Source organism: Nicotiana tomentosiformis, chromosome 9, assembly GCF_000390325.3.
Source record: "Nicotiana tomentosiformis chromosome 9, ASM39032v3, whole genome shotgun sequence".
In the NCBI taxonomy this organism is placed as follows: domain Eukaryota; kingdom Viridiplantae; phylum Streptophyta; class Magnoliopsida; order Solanales; family Solanaceae; genus Nicotiana; species Nicotiana tomentosiformis.
The window spans coordinates 54,386,499-54,390,938 of record NC_090820.1 but is presented as its reverse complement, the minus strand read 5'-3'; positions in this window follow the sequence as shown (position 1 = coordinate 54,390,938).

Genomic DNA, 4,440 nt, shown 5'->3' with positions numbered 1-4,440 from the left:
GATAATAAGTTAACCAAGTATTTATCCGGGCCCAAGAGGGGATTTATTTTGAAAAGATGATGGGTATGATGGGTCAAATATTTTCTGAGATGGTTAAAATGGGAGACTTCTTGGAAGAAGGTACAAAATCAAGAAATATACAGTCAATGGCGATGCAAGATACCAGCAAGGCTATACAATCCGGTTCCATAGGCAGTAGAAAGAATAATAAAGAGGAAGTAACGGCAATCATCCCCTACTATCAGTCAAGTCCTCCTCGTTGAATCAACTCTTACCCCACAAACACACATCCATCACATCAACCCACCTATGCCCTAGTATATAACACCCAACCATAGTACAATGCTCAACATCACTACACCCCCCCCCTCCCAAAGCCAATATACATCCAAACCCACCAAGACCATATGCCCCAGTTCAAACCAGCACCAACCAAAATATACCCACATATGCACCCAGACCATGCCCAAATTTTGAAGAAAGAAATCCCAGAATACAATCGTTGAACCCTTAGCCTAATTGTTTGAAACTTCACTCCAATCACTCCCAATATTTTGACGCAGCCAAGCATTGTGCCTACCACTCGGGTGTTGCTATAGACTGAAGAATGAGATCAGGCTGCTAATCAAGAGTGGAGCCATTCAATGTACCCCAGCCTCACCAAATGTACATCGTAACCCATTGACAAACCATCAAAACCAAGGAACCAACATGATTGCATTGGATGAGGATTATGATTTAAAGGGGACCATTGTCACTACTGGAATGCCGAAGCTACAATGAGTGCTACCTCGAGTGACTCTATTGATTACTGTGAAGTTGAAACCTCCTGTGATGTTTCAGACATACCAACAATGGTCCATATCCACCATCACAAATGAGGGAGTCAAGAATACAAAATAGTGCCACAGACTTACCAGTCAAAAGGAAAGGGCACTCCGCAGCTGCTCATGGGATGACAAGATCAGGAAGGTGTTATGCTCCAGAAGAGGTGAATCGAGGGAAACTGAGTAGAGAACATAACCAAAGAAGAAACATAACAAACGTTAAGGCGGCAAAGTTTTGAAGGAAGATGCCGGTTAAAGAATATTCTGTAAAGGAACAGTTGAGAAAGACCCATGCTTACATATCAATCATGGCTTTGTTGATGAGCTCCAACAATCATAGGGATGCTTTGGTGATGGTGCTAAGCGGAGTAAGTGTGCAAAGCAATACTACCATTTAGGCGTTAGCTGCAACCATTGGAAAGATGGTCGAAGAAAACATGATATCCTTTCGGAAGAATGAACTTCCTGTGGAGGGTATGAACCATAGCAAAGCATTTCATATCACAGTCAAGTATGGGAATAATTTCGTGTCTCGAGTGCTTGTTGACGGAGGATCCGGAGTAAATATTTCCCCATCCTCTACTCTATGAGAATTGGGTATTCATTTGAGAGAAGTGAAAGAAAGCCACATAAAAGTGAGGGCTTTCAATGGGTCGCAGAAGGATTTCATCGGAGAGATCTACTTAGCCTTACAGATTGGACCAGTTGAGTTCACAATATTGTTTCAAGTGATGGACATTTTGTCTTCATACAACCTGCTGCTTGGAAGGCCCAGGATTCATATGGAAGGGGCAGTTCCTTCCACTCTCCATTAGGGTATGAAATTCAAGAGGGATCGCCAGGAGATTGTGATACATGGGGTGTGAAGATGGTCAGCTTACCTAGACCATGTGGTCCCTTTCATAGATGGATTAGATGGGGTCACCTTTCATGCGGCCGAGATCATGAAAGCAACAGAAATGAAAAAGAGCGAGCAGGACCATGGTATGCAGTCACCGTACAGGTCTTGGCGATGTGAGGATGATGAAGTATGGGTACCGGCTAGGGAATGGGCTGGGAGCCCGATCAGATGGGATAATAGAGCCAATTGAACTAAAAGGACAGAAAGGTACCACCGCCTTGGGGTATCAACCTAAAGCTGGAAAGACCTACAACGGTAACCCTTGGAAGAAGGCTTTTGTACCAGAGCGTGTTCCGGGCCCGAGTCAAAGCTCACCACCAATGAATGACATCGTTGATGAAATGGGAAGATTGTTCGTGACTATGATCGAGGAATATTACGACGAAGCTGATATCAAGACACAGACCATTCGGGATGCCGAACCAGGAGAGACCTTGCAGAATTGGACTGCCAGTCCATCCCTGGTTCGTCGGGAGTCTTGGTGGTGTGGAATTATAGTAATTTTGAAAAAATATACTGTCATTGAGTCTTGAACCATGCATGTACTTTTTGTTAAATTGCCTCTTTGAATGTTGAGACATTCCTTATATGAAATAAAAGATTTATATTTTTCCTGAAATCATTGCAAATCAATTTTCGCCCTTATTTATACTTAGTGTTCCTTTTTAGTTATTCAATCGATTAAAACTCGTGTTCCACGATTATGACATGTAACGAAATCCTTGAGCAAAACGAACCAAACTACGAAGAGTACGATAAAAGTATGATGCCTAAGAACCTTCAGCAAGAGATCGAGTAGCTAGAGATCCATAAGAAGCCCAACCTCGAAGAAACAAAAGTATTTAACTTGGGAAGTGTAGGAGATGTGAAAGAAAATCGAATCAACATCCATCTGAAGACAGAACGAAGGGAAGAATTGCTGGAGCTCCTACGACAATACATCGATGTATTCGTTTGGTGATATGATGACATGCTCGGATTAAGTACCGACATCGTCTCACATCGATTGCCCACCGATCCCACCAAGCCACTAGTCAAGCAGAAACCCAGAAAATTCAAGCCAGATTTGAGTATAAGGATAAAAGAAGAAGTCACCAAGCAAATAGAAAAGAATGTGGTGAGAGTCACCAATTATCCTACATGGTTGGAAAACATTGTACCGGTACCGAAGAAGGATTGGAGGGTTAGGATATGTGTGGACTATTGAGATCTTTAAAAAGCTAGTCCAAAGGATTATTTTCCTCTACCAAATATTCATATCCTTATCGACAACTGTGTGAAGCATGAGTTGCAATTGATCATGGATTGTTTTGCTAGATACCACCAGATTCAAATGCACGAAGAAGATGCAGAGAAACAATGTTCACCACGCCATGGAGAGTTTATTGTTTTAGGGTCATGCCATTTGGTCTCAAGAACGCCGGTGCTACCTATATGAGGGCCATGATGACCCTCTTTTATGACATGATCCACAAGGAAATTGAGGTATATGTGGATGATGCCATAGTCAAGTCTTGGAAGAGTGAGGATCACTTGAGTGACTTAAGGAATTTCTTTGAACGTTTGTGGAGGTACATTTTGAAGTTGAATCATCCGAATTGTGCATTTAGAGTTCCTGCATGAAAACTGTTGGGATTCATCATCATCAAAAAAGGGATAGAGCAAGATCCCTCAAAGATCAAGGCCATTCAAGACTTCCCTCCACCCAAAAGAAAGAAGGATGTGATGAGCTTTTTCGGTAGACTAAACTACATTAGTAGGTTCATAGCCTAATCAATAGTAATCTACGAGCCGATTTTCAAATTGTTGAAGAAAGACGCTTCTACAAAGTGGACAGAAGAATGTCAAAAAGCTTTTGACAAGATCAAGGAGTATTTGTCGAATCCGCCAGTGTTAGTTCCTCTTGAACCCGGAAAGCCGCTTCTACTATACTTGTCTGTTTTGAATAATGCATTCGGATGCATGTTGGGACAACATGAAGAGACTGGAAAGAGAGAGCAAGCTCTCTATTAATTGATCAAGAAATTCACACTGTACGAAGCCAGATACACCTTTTTAGAATGGACTTGCTGCGCTCTGACCTGGATCGCTCAGAAGTTAAGGCACTACCTGTCAACATATGCCACGCATATGATATCCCGACTCAACCCGCTTAAGTAATGCTTCTAGGAGCTAATGCCTATACGAAATTTGGCCAAATGGCATATTCTTCTCAGTGAATTTGATATTGTGTACGTGACGCAGAGAGCTATCAAGAGACATGCTTGGCCGATCATCTCGCAGAGAACCCGATGGACAAGGATTATGAGCCACTCACAATATACTTCTTAGATGAAGAAGTGTTGTTCGCATGGGTGGACATTGCAGAGTCATACCCAGGGTGGAGAATGTTTTTCGATGCTGCGGCAAATTTCAAATGTGTAGGAATTGGGGCAGCCCTAATTTTTGAGTCGAGACAGCATTACCCGGCTTAAGCCAAGATAAGGTTCCCTTGCACAAATAATATTGCTGAATATGAAGCATGTATCCTTGGAATCAGGATGGCAGTCGACATGAACATCAAGGAAATTTTGGTCATAGGAGATTCTAATTTGCTGATACATCAAGTTTGGGGTGAATGGACCACCAAGAGTGTCAAGATCCTTCCATTCTTGCAGTGTGTAAAAGAGTTGTGTAAGAAGTTCATCAAGATCGAGTTCAAACATATTCACA